This window comes from Mustelus asterias, chromosome 14 (genome assembly GCF_964213995.1).
Source record: "Mustelus asterias chromosome 14, sMusAst1.hap1.1, whole genome shotgun sequence".
Taxonomy (NCBI): domain Eukaryota; kingdom Metazoa; phylum Chordata; class Chondrichthyes; order Carcharhiniformes; family Triakidae; genus Mustelus; species Mustelus asterias.
The window spans coordinates 67,319,887-67,337,477 of record NC_135814.1 but is presented as its reverse complement, the minus strand read 5'-3'; positions in this window follow the sequence as shown (position 1 = coordinate 67,337,477).

Sequence of the window (17,591 nt, the reverse complement as noted above, 5' to 3'; positions counted from 1 at the left end):
GTGTTAAAGTTCTGTTAGTTCCATTGTTAGTTAATAAAAGCCTTCTTTTACCGAAGCTTCGTGCCTCGTGTCCAATGGATGCGCATCAATTTTATTAACTAACATTAAACTCTCAACGGAAGAAAAAAAAAGAAAGAAGAGTATGGAGCAAATCCTAAAGCCAGAACGTCTGATGCTAGATCCACTTGCGGTGGGCGCTTCTAACACCTTCGACCACTGGCTGAAGTGTTTTGAAGATTACCTGGCAGCCTCCGCAGCGGTCACCACAGATGATGACAGACTCCGGGTCCTCCATGCGAGGGTAAGCAACACAGTCTACCTCGCGATCCGTGCGGCCACCACTTACCCCAGGGCCCTCGAGCTTTTAAAAAAGCGCTATACGAAACCTCCCAACGAGATCCACGCTCGTTACCTCCTCGCTACACGACGTCGGCAGTCGGGCGAAACCATGGAGGATTACGCCAATGAGCTCTTGCAGCTAGCCAGGGGCTGTGACTGCAAAGCCGTGTCGGCTGAGCAGTACATGTATGACCTCGCCCGAGATGCGTTTGTGGCCGGGGTCGGGTCTTCGTACATCCGTCTCAAGCTGCTAGAAAAGGGAAATCTCAACCTGACCCAAGCTATGGAATTAGCTGAAATGCTTGAGGCGGCTTCGAAGAGCTTCGTCCTGTATCCGGAGGACCACGTGGAGACAACGTGGCAGGAGCAGTTGCAAATCCCTCCTCGCCCCACGGGCTCGAAGTGCAGTGTTATGGCGTGCTCCCATGTGGACCAGACGACGGCTGCAGCCCCATGCGGCCCGCGGTGCTACTTCTGCGGAGGAGCCAAGCATTCACGACAAAAGTGTCCCGCTAAAGCGGTAGTCTGTAACCTATGCGGTAAAAAGGGGCATTATGCGAAGGTGTGCAGATCGAAGCCCAAGAACGGCAGTGCGGCCTGTGACCCTTCAGAACGGGGATCATCACCATCGTCGTCAAAGTACTCACGGGGTTCGTCCACGTGCGAGTCCAGGACGACGCCATTGCGGTCGACGGAGTCGGAGGAGGATGACCACCAGGAGTCGCTACGTTTGGCGCCCTCACCCATGTGCGACTCATGGGGGTGGCCATTTTGGTCGATGATGACCATGAGCGACCAGCAGGGGTCCTCAGCATCGACCTCAGCTGCCTGCAGTGACGTTCACGGACCAACGGTGGCGTCGATCACCCTGAACCAGGCTAAGCACCACAGGCTTGACTGTTCGATGATGGATATACAGGTAAATGGTCATGCAATTTATTGTCTGTTTGACAGTGGGAGCACTGAGAGCTTTATTCACCCTGACACTGTAAAGAGGTGTGGACTCCAGATTCAACCTGCCAAACAGACAATCTCTATGGCATCAAGGTCCCGGTCTGTCCCTGTGCTAGGACGTTGTGTGGTAACTTTGAAAGTGCAAGGCACAATTTACGAGCGATTCAGGCTCCTTGTGTTGCCACATCTTTGCGCACCAATTCTCCTCGGACTAAACTTTATGGTCCACATGAAGAGTGTGATCCTACAGTACGGTGGGCCACTCCCTTCGCTGACAGTGGGGGAACAGCTGCAGTCTCCAAATTGTCCAAAGCGCCCCACCTGCAATCTTTCTACATTAAAGATCACCACACCCTCTTTATTCAAGAATCTGGTACCAGGCTGCAAGCCCATCGCTACTAAAAGTAGACGTTACAGCACTGAAGATCGGATCTTCATCAGATCTGAGGTTCAGCGACTCCTCAAAGAAGGGATCATACAGTCCAGTGTTAGTCCGTGGAGAGCACAGGTTGTGGTGGTCAAGAGCGGGAACAAACCCCGGATGGTCATTGATTACAGTCAGACCATTAATCGATATACGCAGCTGGATGCGTATCCCCTCCCGCGCATATCTGATATGGTCAATCAGATTGCGCAGTACCGGGTGTTCTCCACCATAGACCTTAAGTCCGCCTACCACCAACTCCCCATTCGCCCAGAGGACCGACACTACACGGCCTTTGAGGCGGATGGTCGTCTGTATCACTTTCTTAGGGTTCCATTTGGTGTCACCAATGGGGTCTCGGTCTTCCAGCATGCTATGGACCGAATGGTGGACCAGAACAGGCTGTGGGCTACCTTCCCGTACCTGGATAATGTCACCATCTGCGGCCGTGATCAGCAGGACCATGACACAAATCTCCAGAACTTTTTACGCACTGCATCTCGCCTGAATTTGACCTACAACAGGGAGAAGTGTGTATTCCGTACGCGCCGGTTAGCCATCCTGGGATACGTGGTGGAAAACGGGGTCATTGGCCCTGATCCAGACCATATGCGCCCCCTTGCTGAACTTCCCTTGCCCGCTAGCGCAAAAGCACTGAGAAGGTGCCTAGGCTTCTTCTCCTATTATGCGCAGTGGGTCCCTAACTACGCGGACAAAGCCCGTCCGCTTATTAAGTCCACGACTTTTCCACTTACGCCAGAGGCCCAATTGGCCTTCAAGGAATTGAAACACGACATCGCGAAAGCCACGATGCACGCGGTAGACGAATCCATCCCTTTTCAGGTGGAAAGCGATGCATCTGATTTCGCCCTGGCCGCCACACTAAACCAGGCGGGCAGGCCCGTCGCGTTTTTTTCCCGCACCCTCCAAGGCCCCGAAATTCGGCATTCAGCGGTGGAAAAGGAGGCCCAGGCCATTGTGGAGGCCGTCAGACACTGGCGCCATTACCTGGCGGGAAAGCGGTTCACCCTGATCACGGACCAGCGGTCCGTGGCGTTCATGTTCAACAACACGCAGAGGGGCAAGATCAAGAATGATAAGATCTTGCGGTGGAGAATTGAACTCTCCACCTATAACTACGATATCATGTATCGTCCAGGGAAACTCAATGAGCCCTCGGATGCCCTCTCGCGCGGAACATGTGCTACTATGCAGGAGGATCGCTTGAACGCCCTCCATAATGACCTGTGCCATCCTGGGGTCACTCGGCTCTACCACTTTGTCAAAGCCCGCAACCTGCCTTACTCGGTGGAGGACATCAGGTCGGTGACAAGGAGCTGTCGGATTTGCGCGGAATGCAAACCGCACTTTTACCGACCTGACCGGGCACATTTGGTCAAAGCCACTCGCCCCTTCGAGAGGCTGAGTGTGGATTTTAAGGGCCCCCTTCCTTCAACAGATCGGAACGTGTACTTTCTGAACATAATAGATGAGTACTCCCGGTTCCCGTTTGTTGTCCCCTGCGCGGACACGTCGACTGCCACGGTGATCAAGGCATTCCGTGATCTTTTTACCCTGTTCGGGTACCCCAGCTATATCCATAGCGACAGGGGCTTGTCGTTCATGAGTAATGACTTGAGGCAATTCCTGCTCTCATACGGGATTGCCTCTAGTAGGACCACGAGTTACAACCCTAGGGGTAATGGACAGGTGGAAAGAGAGAATGCTACAGTCTGGAAGGCTGTCCTATTGGCGCTGAAGTCCAAAGGCCTTCCAGTCTCCCGTTGGCAGGAGGTCCTCCCTGATGCGCTTCACTCCATTCGCTCCCTCCTGTGTACGGCAACCAATGCTACTCCCCACGAGAGGATGTTCTCATTCCCTCGGAAGTTGTCCTCAGGGAGATCTTTACCAGCCTGGTTGACGTACCCAGGACCCGTCCTCCTGCGGCGACATGTAAGGGCCCGCAAGTCCGACCCCTTGGTCGAACAGGTCCACCTCCTCCACGCCAACCCTCAGTATGCCTATGCGGCATATCCTGACGGGCGAGAGGACACAGTCTCGATCCGAGACCTGGCGCCCGCAGGGGACGTAGCAACTCCTGTCGCTCCCATACCCACAGTGACGAATCCCATATCCCTTATTTCTCCCCCGGACGTGGCGCGGACAGCACCGGGACCAGTGCTTAACAGTTTTACTCCAATGCACAGCTTGCCTGAGCCCCGAAGATCGGCGCCATCGCAGAATGTATCGGGATCCCCTGCACTACTGCTTCATCAGGGTCAACCGGCCTGTGAGTCCGTGGGAGAACAGCTGGACGCTGTTTTGGGGAGAACGCCACCGCAAGCACCTACTCCGGTGTCACTGCCGGTATTGAGGAGGTCACAACGACGGTGCGGTCCTCCAGACCGTCTGAACTTATAATCTGTTGACATTTTAGTCTGTTTTCGTACCCCGCCGGCCTCTGTTCTCAAAGGAGGGGTGAATGTGGTGAACCATCGTTGGTTCCCACTGTGGGATTGTTCTAATGTTGTTGTTGGGTTGTTCTAATGTTGTTGTTGGGCTAGGGTGGGATTGATACACCTGTGGTTGTTACTGTTGTGGCACATCCCAGTCGGGCTCCGCCTCCTGGGAGAGGTATAAGACCCCCTGCTCGGGCGGGACCTCTTCAGTCTGGGATAGTGTGTTAAAGTTCTGTTAGTTCCATTGTTAGTTAATAAAAGCCTTCTTTTACCGAAGCTTCGTGCCTCGTGTCCAATTGATGCGCATCAGTTCAAGACATTGTATATCTTAAAATATTAATTTGATAATTTTCTTCGACCAACTTATTGAGATTTGACAGATTTTCATAGATAACATATGTTACTTGAAGTTACATTGAATGCTTCACTTCAATGGTGCAGCTCAGTCTTACAATTGGATTTTCTCTGAGACTACATTGTATCCATTATAAATTCCTAGGGAACTGAAGGCATTGTATGCTACTGACAAACATAAATCATCTTATGATAGACTGCATTTGATATATTCATCATTATGGTTGCTCATTTTAATATTCTGAAAACTGAAGTAGCTCCTGGGACTGACACATTTTCCAGACTATAATGAAAATATTCAATGGAAAATATGGATCATTCTCCACCTTGCAAAGCTATCAAATTGGCTAAAATGAGCAAACATTAGATGTAAATAAGTATAACTATGTGGTACGACTCATTTTCATGAACAGCAAAAAAAGATAAAACATTTATCACCCGCTGTCTGTTTCCATATATCATCGCATGAAAAGTCATCTTACAAGTTAGCATCTGTCCTGATCAAATATTCATTTGTAGTGCATTTGGATGGTACAAAATTAAAAATTATACCCACACTTTAATGTAAACTTCAGTAAAAGATAGAACAAGGGCTATGTCAAAACAACTGGGTACAGTGCATGTACAGTACTGGGGTCTATCAACAATACAAAGTATATGGAAGGTACTTAATGTCACATTACAAGTACCTTTAAGACATTGTTTCCGAGCTGTGGAAGGATTGGGCAGTGTGATGTCTGGAAGTGTGAACTGTGCGTCCAAATTAAATGCAAAATTAAAACATACGAGAACAATTTGGAAGACAAACTCTGAAGCATTTAACCCAACAAGAGATAATGTCAGGTACAGGAGCTACTAGAGGAACCAAAATGATTTCTCAGGAGAGAGGTGATTGTACATTTTGTTCAACCCACTTCGTATCTCAATTTGTAAAACAGAGCAGTCAATAGCTCAGGATTACATTTAACCTACAATAAAATCCAGAAAGCAGCTGGACTCAAAAAACCTATAATACTGATAATTGTTTTAAAAACACCTGCAGTAAACACCAGCTATATTGACCATGGAATGAATCATTGCTTTACTGAACACAGCTTTTGCATTTGCTACTTTCCTTGTTCATAACTTGCAAGCAATGGACCTAAATGAACAAATGAATAAGTTATTCTGAGACATGTTTTGCTGTATCCATTTTCACACCATCCTCACTCTAGGCAGCTCGCAACTTTGTGAAGATTTTCCTCGTACATGTAAATATGTTTAAATTTTATTTCGCAAAATAAACTGCAGCAGCTTTAAAGTTAAAAATGGGCAACTTAAAACTCAAGGATTATTCTTTCATAGAATTATTGAAACCCTACAGTGCAGGAGGAGGCCATTTGGCCCATTGAGTCTGCACCGACAACAATCCCAGCCCAGGCCCTATCCCCACAACCCCACACATTTAGCCCGCTAATCTCTCTAACCTACACATCCCAGGACACTAAGGGGCAATTTAACATGGTCAATCAACCTAACCTGCACATCTTTGGACTGTGGGAGGAAACCGGAGCACTTGGAGGAAACCCACGTAGACACGGGGAGAATGTGCAAACTTCACACAAACAGTGACCCAAGCCAGAAATCGAACCCAGGTCCCTGGGGCTGTGAGGCAGCAGTACTAACCACTGCGCCACCCCAAATTCAGTAATGTTATCCATGTGTAAAATGTATCTTATGTGGGTTTGGTATTCGTAATTGGAATTTTATATCAACATATAAAAAATATTTATATTTTGAAGAAAGAAATTTTGAAAGACATTTTGAGTGTTATAAAATAGCAGTTTCACACAAAAAGGAGCATGAGCAGAAGACCCAACCGAATTTCATTACACCGTTATCATTAGATACAGACAATCATAGAATGATAAAGGGACAGCTAAATCCAGCAGATCTCGGCATCATTCTATATTTCAAATCAATGTTGACACATAATCACCTCTAGAGTGTCAAATATTTACACATTCCCCATCCGGTCCCACCTCACACTAAAAGTCCTGATCAGTCAACAGTAACAGTTAAAGCTGATGCATGTTCATCACCAAACAATTTTGCTTTTCAGAACAGCCATCCAAAATCTCCCCCTTCAAAGAAGTCAGCAGGAAACAAATAGCAAAAACAATCATGTATTTCAGCACCATTTCATATTCCATTATTGCCTTGTATAGATATTTGCTGCTCAGTAAGTCCTTTCATTTACACATAAAAGTTACTTAGGACTCAAATTTGGACAAAGTTCAAAACTGTTCAGATAAACTCAAGTGGCTCAATTCACAAAACTGTGTGTTTGGAATTTTGTTCACCATTCATCCTGACTGGCTTTTTCCTTCATCGAGAAAACTACAGATGCTTAAAGCTAATCCCACAAATGAACAAAATACTTAAAGATGTGTTTTCAGTTACTGATCTTGGCATTTATAAAAGAACAACTTCACTATCTACTGTTATTCTAAGGAATTTATTCTGGACTTGGAATACATTACTTACTGTAACTCTTACATCTTGCTCAAGGATCGGGAGTGTGTGACGTGAAGTAAAATGAAGATGTTACTATAATTATGTGCAGACCGAATGCCAAAAAAAGGATTCAACAATTAATCAGATATATTTAACATAATATAGAAAATTATAATGCTAATCAAGATTTCTAGTATGCTCTGCTATGGTGGATTATATTTTAGTTTCTTCAGTGGTTAAAGGAATTATACATATCAGAACATTATGGATACAATCCTTAGGTGGCTCCAAGACGTCTGACCTCAATCTGGGCCATGGTCAGTGTGCCATAATACACGACAATGAATCAGGAAGGATAATGGCCAGGATTCACTCCTCTGGTTGCTATCCAGCAGCAACTACTGGAGGTGCAAATGTATGAACATTAAGTGAAGATTGGGTTCACATAAGAGATCAAATAACCTGAAGAAACTTGCTGTCAAAGTTTGGGCAAAGATAATGGTGGAGTAATTAACTAGACAGCACCTAACATCCATGGTAATGAGAGCCAAAGATTAACATAGCCTTCAAAAATTGGGAAAGGCAGTGTGTTTGGGGGAAGGGAGCAGGGTTGGGGATAAAAGACAAAAGAAAAATTGAGGGTTGCAATTTTGGTACACATCTTATAAAGTTTCAGCAAGATGTAAGAGTCACATTCAGTAATGCATTCCTAGACTTGAGCAAATTCCTCAGAATAACTGTAAATAGCGATGTTTTCACATGAGCAATATTGATAAAAGCATATCTTTCAGAAAGCAACCAAACTATGATGTAATTTTGACAACATGCAAATGTCATTAAAACAGGAAATATTTAGAAAGTTATAATCTCTTTCCTCAGCTGAAAAGTTCTAAACATTAATATCAGTGGCACAACATGTAACCTTCTGAATAAAGAAGTGTGGGACATACATTATTAATGTCCATCCGTTTATGTGCTGTAGAAGCAACATTCTTTGCAGACTCAAATAAATTTTCGTCGGATGATGGTACGATCCCAAAAATGAAAAAAATGAAGAGGAACCAGCAATAGATGCGAGTACTTCAGTAGAAGATTCTGCAATAGATTTATCTTGCAGTTTTCTCCTCCCAAAATTATTTGCAGTGCACTCATTTCCTATATATCTAACTATATCGCTGAGACAAAAGCTGCCAGTTCCAATTAAATTAAAAGAAAAAAGTTTATTAGTCACAATTAGTCTTACATTAACACTGCAGTGAAGTTACTGTAAAAATCCCCTAGTTGCCACACTTCAGCACCTGCTCAGGTACATTGAGGAAGAATTTAGCATGGCCAATGCACATAATCAGCACGTCTTTCAGACTGTAGGAGGAAACTGGAGCACCCGGAGGAAACCCACGCAGACACGGGGAGAACATGCAAGCTCCACACAGACAGCGAGTCAAGCCAGGAATCAAACCTGGGTCCCTGGCACTGTGAAGCAGTAGTGCTAACTACTGTGCCACCCTGTAATTACTATTTGCAGGCAAGATGAGTAATCAACAGATCAATATGTTTTTTCTCCTCCCCAAACTTTAATTACAGGGGAAATTCCCATATAAAGCCTGAGATAATGATTCATTTTTTTCTGGCCATAGTTTTGTAAATACATTTCATTCCAATTAAATGTTAGAAAAAAAAATTACTGTCAATGTTTGAAATAGAAAATAAACACAGGAAATGCTGGAACTACTCAGCATGTCAGGGAACATCTCTTCACCAGTGCTGTCTGAACTGCTGAGTACATTCAGCATTTTCTGAAATAATTTTAGAGGCAGGAATCTACAGGGAATAATATATAAAAACCTCTTCTGGCACTCCACTTGTATTTCAGTTTTAAAAGCTTGGTGTTTCCAGAAATGCTATGAGCTAATATTGTTCCTTGAAGACTATATGCAATACTACCAAGATGTAGTTCTGATAGAAGGTCTTCAATCCAAAATGCTGGGCTGAATTTTTCAGAAATCCTGTCACCAGGGACAAAAACAGGAGCCAACCCCTTTCCAATGGGTATTTGGACACTGAGCATCATTTTTCAGCAGTAGTCAATTAACAGGCTGGCGCTGGGGACACCATTTAATTGAAGCTCAGCAGCGTCAGCCATGCCAGCACTAGCAGCCGCCGGTGCTGATGCTTCATCACAAAGGAGGGAGCATCTCAATGCAGGCCCGATGATCTGGAGGATTTGATGCTTTGGCAACATCTTGGACATCAATAAGGCCAGTGCCGCTGGGGAGACCCCGCTATCGGCCATGTCACGTCCATCGAGAAGGCCTCCCAAGAGCCCATTTACCTGACAGTCCCTCCATGCAGCGGTGGGATCTCCTGACATAGGTAAAATCCCTGCATGGCAGGTGGTGGACTGCCATACTGTTGACAATATACTGCAGTCGTGAGAAGCCATTGAACTCTCCTCCCAATGCCTGTTCCGCCACACTGCTTACCCATCGCCATAGAGCTGGGAAAATTCAGACCATTAACTCTGTTTCTCTCTCCACAGAGCTTGCTGAATGTTTCCCACAACCTGGTAGTATGATACAACACCAATCTGATTAAAAATAGGTGCAATGCTTTAATATTAACTGTGCTTCCAGTTGGAGGAGATTTCTCTTTTGATACATATTAGATTTCGAACATTTAAAAAGGTGACTTCCAAAGAAACAATGTTGGGGAATCCCTCTTGGAAGTTTCCAGGAAAACAATTGTATAGACGCGCTAACATTCCCAGTGCAATTGAGAGTGATTTAAATTGTTAGCTTCGTATGGGTCCACAGGGATTGCACTAATAGTTACTCCAAAAAAGTTAGCATAATGAAAACCTCTTCCAACATCTGGGTTGGCCCCCCTCCCACTTCATACCCCATTCCCTCTGTGTCCAAATATCCTCCTCCCAGTGTTTGACATCCCTGCCGCCTCCCACTCCCACCCATCCACCCCAGCTCAATGTCCAACCCCTTCCCTGTACCCCCATTGCGGTTCCCCCCTCTCGGTGTCCATCCTTGCCCACCTCAGTGTCAGATGCACCCCCCCCCCCCCCCCCCCCCCCCTCACTCCCCTCACTCCCAGTGCCTGCTCCACTTTGGTGTCTGACCTTCCCATCCCTGCCGGTGTTCGACCCTGCCTCACTCCTCCTCTTGCCCCCATGCCTCAGTGGGCTTCAGAGACAACTGCGCCTGGATTTCACCCAGCCCAAGTCGGAAGGTCGGGCGAGACAGGCACCAAAGATATTTGATGCAGGTGAGTGAGCACAGAGGGGTAATCTGATGCTGACTTCCTCTGAGGAAGTTACGACCTTTTAATTCTTTTCTCTATCTATTTACAGTAAGACAGAAATAGGACACCATTAACCTTGAAAGTAAAGATTAAAACAGAATCATGATCATTCCAACTTACAATGCAAAAAAGATTGTGAAGAATGTGCTCTCTGAAGATGGCCACACACGCTCATGATAGCAAACTCAATTTTAACCAAGTCTAACACGTTGCATTGAGTTTATATTTTTAAGGTACAATATATTCCCAACCTGGAAAAACTAAGAACATTGGTTAAAAAATAGTTATGTTTCATATACAATGAAACAGAATAGGGTATTGGCCAGAAGACTGTAGGTCAAGTCCCACACCAAGATTTAAGGTCGGCAGCTGTTCAGTCAGAGAGCGTTCGCCTGGTCCCAGTTTGTCAGGACCTGTTGTAAACCTGGCCAAAGTGATGTCATCCTAACGTCGGGGGATACATACATTGGGAAGCCCACTAATGATATATGAATGTATAGTAATAGGGTTCCTGACCATTTATGGCAGAAACCCCATTATTTCATTAGTGGGGCGGGGACAAGCAAACAGCAAAATTCCACCAGCATGAAAGCCGTTTTTTTATGCTTTGTTTTTGAAAGCCCCCCACGATTCCCCATCCCCTCCACCATTCCTGCCTGCCAAAAATAAGGGGGCGGAAATTTCCCCTCTGCTGGATTTTAAAATGAGACATTACGCATTGCCCTGTCTGCCCTTTCATAAAAGGTGTTGAGACAAGATCTCACAGTATTTGAATAAGAGTAGGGGAGTTATCACCTGATCAATATTTATTCCCTCAATCAATATCACAAAAAATAGATTGCCTAGCCATAACCATCTTTCTTGTGGGAGTTTACTTTATGCAATTTTTTTTACATTACAAAACTGACGATACATTGCCTGCAAAGCACTTTAGAATGTCTGGTATTCTTACAAGTCACTATAAAAATGCAAGTCTTCCCTTTCACCCTCGGAACCAATAATGCAGATTGCTCAAAAATTTGCCAACCAAATAGGATCAATAAGAGCTCCCATTAGCTTTCAGCCAGAAAGCCAAGTAGTCATCCAGTGAACAAGAACATTGATTATTTAGTGAAGAGAACTGAAATTAGATCAGACTAAACCACTCTTTTAATATTGTGCTTGTAGGAAATGCAGTCAAGGTAACAATAAAAAAAAATAAAGCCTTTATAGCAAACATCAGTCAACATTGTCAGCCTTAATTTAGTGGCAGTACTGAGTCAGGATGTCATAATTTCAAGCTCCACTCAAAGATTTGAGCACTTAATCTACATTGACACTTCAGTGCAGATTTGAAGGAGTGTTGCACTTTAAGAAGTGTAATCTTTCAGACAAAACATTAAATTGAAGCCCGTCCACCCCCACAGATGGTGCAAAAAAATTCCACAGCTCTATTCCAAGCACAAGGGAACTTTCCCAGTCTGCTGCTAATATTTATCTTTCAACAATCACCACCAAAATGGATTATCTGGTCAGTTGTCCCACTGCTGTTTGTGGGTCCCAGCTGGTTGCTGGGTGGATTTTATACTTACTCAATTTATAATAGTTCAAAAGTACTTCATTGGCTATGAAGAACTTTGAAACATCCTGACGTTGTGAAAGATTTATATAAATGCAAATTAATTCCTATTTTTACCTGTACTCGTGGCTCCAACAATTGTTTATAACCTATTTCTCTCGTTTGTTGTCCATCGAACAGTTCCTGCTACTTTGTACAGCATCAGCTGCCATTTTCAACAAATCAAATTGTGGAATGATGCCAGTGTCTTTATTAAATGTTACACAGCATTTACAACATAGAAACAATACATTCAGCTCAACAGGCTTGCACCTGCTCCACAGGTGCTCTGCACAAGCTTCCACATGCGCTACTTTATCCAATCCTATCTGCATATTCTTCTATTCCTCTTTGCTGTGTATTTACTTATATAACCTAAAACTCTTTTGTTGCCAATGCTTCTTCAGGGAAGTTCTGGGATGTTGCCCAGTAGCTCCCCAAGTAAGGAAAGCAAGGCAAGGAATCAGCACCTTGCTTTGTGTAGACGGTGGAGTAAGCCCTATACCATCCCTTCATGATGGAAGATGTTGAATCATTCAAGAATGGCTCTTATAAAAAGGTACAAATTCTTTGCCTCCGGCACTTTGCAGGTGGAGAATGTAATGATTTAGAAAATGCCCGTGACTGCTGAAGTGTTCCCCGGGCATTCAGCCTCTGATCTTTGGGTAAGCGTTCTCTAAAGCGGCCTTCACGACACCGCAGAATCGCTGAGCAGAAACTGATAGCCAAGTTCCGCACACGAGGACTGCCTCAACCGTGATCTTGGGTTCATGTCACACTATCTGTAACCCACACGACTTGCCTGGGCTTGAAAAATCTCACTAACTGTCCTGGCTGGAGACAATACACACCTCTTTGACCTGTGCTTAACCCTCTCTCCACTCACATTGTCTGTACCTTTAAGACTTGATTACCTGTAAAGACTCGCATTCCAACCATTATTATGTAAATTGAGTTTGTCTCTTTATATGCCCTGTTTGTGAACACAACTCGCGCTCACCATTAAGGGGCAGTGCTCCGAAAGCTTGTGCTGCCAAATAAACCTGTTGGACTTTAACCTGTTGTGAGACTTCTTACTGTGCTTACCCCAGTCCAACGCCGGCATCTCCACATCATCTATTCTCTCCCCACAGATGCTGTCAGATCTGCTGAGCTTTTTTAACATTTTCTGTTTTTGCGTAATGATTTAGAAAAACTGGGCTATGAGCAAGTGGAGTTGTGACTCCTCCCAACTCAAGATTTTGCTGCCACTCTAAGCTTCAATAGCCCTAATCAAAGTCATGATGAAATTTGTTAGTGAGGTAATTTGCACTCGGCAATCCTGCTCCGCCTGTCCTTCCTCATGTTCCGTGGCCCATGCATTATCACAACTCCTGTACTACTGCCAGCACCGCATATCTCAGCCAACAGTGTGACGACCTTCAAACTATGATATTTCAGATTATATTTAACTTTATAACCTAAGCCTCAAGTTGGAGACACTTCCTGCAGATGTGTTTGTCAGAGTTAAAATCTGTGACTCGAAATACCCACATCCTGAAAGAACCAGACACCACTTTCCCCTCTATTGCTGCTATTCTTGGTATAAAATGGATAGTTAACTGTTATATTGAAATAGTTTTAAAATCATGTCACATTTAAATTTAACTATTTTGTTCCTCACTGACAAGCAAGTGTCTCCTACCTCTTGAGGGGCATAATGGAGAAACATTAAAACCAGCTTCACTTACACAAATAAATTCCCAGCTTAACACAACACTTTGTTGGTTGATCGCTCATCAGTTTATTTGATTTAATACAACCATGGCATGTTACATGTTCAGACAACCGTCTGATTGGCAGTTTTTAAAAAAAAGATAGTTCACTAGTTACCATCTGAGGGATTTACCCATCTGTTTCTTTTCAGATCGTGGAGCTTAATTTGGAACATTTTGAAGATAGGGTGGATCGCTGAGAAACATTAAAAAAAAACAGAGCTTCTGAGCACATGAACAGTTACGGACATGGAACACCCTCTGCTCCATCCAGCCAGCCAGCCTCACATGTTTGTGGTGCCTTCTGTCGTCAATGATAACATTTTAGAAACTATATAAGTAAGGGCCTTGCATTTATACATCTCCCATGACTTCATTGTGTGTGCTTCACTTTTAAATTGAACTTGCTTTATGATGATCCACTGAAACATCTTGGAATATAAGGTGCTGTATAAATGAAAATTGTTATTGTTGTTACTGTTGCAGTGTAAAAAGCACAGCAGTTCAAAAAAGGTCCACAAATAATGAGGCAGATGACCACTTAGACTTTTTTTAAAGTATGGTGTTGGCTGGAGATAACTCTTAAAATGTTATCTTTGTACAGTTACTGCAGAGAAGCAATAATTAGGTTTTAATTGAAAGCCAAAAGTCACAGTTTAGACAGATTTTTATTATTCATCAAAACTTTTCCATTAGTCGCAAAGACTTGGATCATACTGAAAATTCAACAGTACTCGGAACCCCACTTCCAATACCTCCAACACTCTTGTGGGAAAAGTGATAAGACATAAAAGTTCACCTGAGAAGGCAAATATAGAACCTCAGTTTAATGTTTCACCTGAAAGATAGCAACTCAAGACAGTGCAGCACTGAAGTGTCAGCCAAGATTATGTGCTCAAGGTCAAGTGCTAAGACATCACTTAGACCTGATTAAGGCAGGCATTATGTTTAAAAAAAGGAAATTGTAAATCACATTGTTGCAGAATTTGATTTGCAAATTATTTATAATTTCCGCATATATGCAGAGCTATGCCACAGTGGTTAGCACTGCTGCCTCAGCGCCAGGGACAGGTTCGATTCCCAACTTGGGTCACCATCTGTGCAGAATCTGCACGTTCTCCCCTCATCTGCGTGGGTTTCCTCCAGGTGCTCCAGTTTCCTCTCTCAGTCTGAAAGACATGTTGGTTTGGTGCATTGGCCATGATAAATTCTCTCAGTGCACTAACAGGCTCAGGGGTTTGGCGACTAGGGGATTTTCACAGTAGCTTCATGGCAGTGTTAATGTGAGCTTACTTGTGACACTTATAAATTTAACTTTACATGTTTCAAACTAGCTTGGCATAAACATTCCATTTTGGAAAGGTTAGGGACAAATTTGGTAAATACCAAAGTGGCTGAAAGGCTCTTCTTCAGGCAGAATGCAAAATGGCTGTTGACTGGTTATCAATTACCTCTCTGTTACTAGTGTTACAGAATAAAATCCCTCCAATGCAGAAGGACGACATTTGGCCCATTGAGTCTGCACCGACTCTCCTGTAGAACATCTTATCCAGGCCCTAACACCATAACCCCACGTATTTATCCCATTAATTCCCCTAACCTTCACGTCTTTGGACACTAAGGGGCAATTTAGCATGGACAATCCACCTAACCTACACCTCTTTGGACACTAAGGGGCAATTTAGCATGGACAATCCACCTAACCTACACCTCTTTGGACACTAAGGGGCAATTTAGCATGAACAATCCACCTAACCTACACATCTTTGGACACTAAGGGGCAATTTAGCATGAACAATCCACCTAACCTACACATCTTTGGACACTAAGGGGCAATTTAGCATGGACAATCCACCTAACCTACACATCTTTGGACACTAAGGGGCAATTTAGCATGGACAATCCACCTAACCTACACCTCTTTGGACACTAAGGGGCAATTTAGCATGGACAATCCACCTAACCCACACCTCTTTGGACACTAAGGGGCAATTTAGCATGAACAATCCACCTAACCTACACATCTTTGGACACTAAGGGGCAATTTAGCATGGACAATCCACCTAACCTACACATCTTTGGACACTAAGGGGCAATTTAGCATGGACAATCCACCTAACCTACACATCTTTGGACATTAAGGGGCAATTTAGCATGGACAATCCACCTAACCTACACATCTTGAGTGTGGGAGGAAACCAGAGCACCCAGAGGAAATGTGCAAACTCCGCATAGTCAGCCGGGCCAGAATTAAACCCGGGTTCCTGGCACTGAGGCAGCAGTGCTAACCACTGTGCCACCATGCTTCTTAAAAAGAAAACATAAATCAAGAAACAATGAATGACACACCGCCGGCGAAGGCTCTGGGGAAAGGAGGCTCAAGTTGTTGACCAACTTCACCAACATTTCTCCAAAAAAATAATTATTCATTTAAATGTTTTAGTGGTTCTGCTGCCTCTCAAAGGCAAAGACACTCACCGGGAGGTATGGGATAGAGCCACAGGAAATCATGAAATGAACAGATACACGATACGGCACCAATCTTTATTTTCACAGTTTACAGTTCCATGACTGTCATCACCAACTGGCGCTGCAAATCTTATGGATTTGCAAATTACCTTTTTGCTTCTAGGAAGTGCTTGCTTTTTTTGTGCCGAGATGAGCAATTCTCATCAATTTTTATTTATTTATGCCTCTCATCTTTTCACAAGTCATAAACCAATGCTCTGCTGAACAAGCTACTTGGAACTGAATGTAAGCAGCCCAAGGACAACTCTCCTCAAGCAGGAACATATGATCATAGTCTGAGTTCACACATGAAGAATGGTCATTTCAGTGAGATAAATAGGTTAACACCCGTGAAGCCTTGGCACAAGTAAGCACAAAGAAGAGGGGAAAATGAGCAATCAGTTTTAAACATTGTTCATTGTAGAAGGGGATTTCTAACCAACTAATCAGATTTATAGGCAGAATGCAGTCTTTCACTGGACGAGGGATCAGTAAAGTGTTAGATCATAGAACATAGAACAGTACAGCACAGAACAGGCCCTTCAGCCCACGTTGTTGTGCCGAGCTTTGTCTGAAACCCATATCAAGCTATTTCCTCCCTATCATCCCGAAGTACTCCATGTGCCTATCCAATAGCTTCTTAAATGTTCCTAAAGTTTCTGACTCCACTATCACTGCAGGCAGTCCATTCCACACTCCAACCACTCTCTGAGTAAAAAACCTACCTCGGACATCCTTCCTATATCTCCCACCATGAACCCTATAGTTATGCCCCCTAGTTACCACTCCATTCACCCAAGGAAATAGTCTTTGAACGTTCACTCTATCTATCCCCCTCATCATCTTATAAACCTCTATCAAGTCTCCTCTCAACCTCCTCCGCTCCAAAGAGAAAAGCCCAAGTTCCCTCAACCTTTCCTCATAAGACCTACCCTCCAAATCAGGCAGCATCCTGGTAAATCTCCTTTGCACTCTTTCCAGTGTCTCCACATCCTTCTTATAGTGAGGTGACCAGAACTGCACACAATATTCCAAATGTGGTCTCACCAAGGTCCTGTACAGTTGCAGCATAACCCCACGGCTCTTAAACTCAAACCCCCTGTTAATGAACGCCAACACACTATAGGCCTTCTTCACGGCTCTATCCACTTGAGTGGCAACCTTCAGAGATCTATGGATATGAACCCCAAGATCTCTCTGTTCCTCCACATTCTTCAGAACCCTACCTTTGATCCTGTAATCCACATTTAAATTTGTCCGACCAAAATGAACCACCTCACATTTGTCAGGGTTAAACTCCATTTGCCATTTTTCAGCCCAGCTCTGCATCCTATCTATATCTCTTTGCAGCCTACAACAGCCCTCCACCACATCCACTACTCCACCAATCTTGG